Genomic DNA, 437 nt, shown 5'->3' with positions numbered 1-437 from the left:
GCCCTCGTACATAACTACAGCAGCAACTGAAACCATTAGAAATTTGCCCTGGAAGCCGTAACCCTAACAAAATTCCAAAAATAATTTGCACGCCATCAAAAGCGTTTAATAATTTGAGGAATAGAACTTCATTCTGTTGGGTGCTAAAAAAAAATTGTTGAGAGTGTGTTGCTAAATTAGAGGAACCACACCTCTATCCATCCCATCTCTGTCCGAAAAATTTACTCCGTCTTGATCGCTGATCTCCCTCCCATCCCCTTTGTCTTTCCTGTTAAAATCTGGAAGGCCCCTTGCCCCCTCAAAACCATCCTTTTCACTTGGCTTCTCTTCTCCGATAAGAATCTCTCCTGGGATGTATTGCAAAGAAAAGGTTGGCACGGCCCAGGCAGATGTCAACTATGCCTACAGGAGTGCGAATCTAACTACCATATGTTTTT

Source organism: Pinus tabuliformis, chromosome 6, assembly GCF_031772625.1.
Source record: "Pinus tabuliformis cultivar Carrire ecotype Pingquan chromosome 6, CPIR1, whole genome shotgun sequence".
Taxonomy (NCBI): Eukaryota; Viridiplantae; Streptophyta; class Pinopsida; order Pinales; family Pinaceae; genus Pinus; species Pinus tabuliformis.
The sequence above is the reverse complement of the archived record's forward strand: the minus strand, read 5'-3'. Positions refer to the sequence as shown.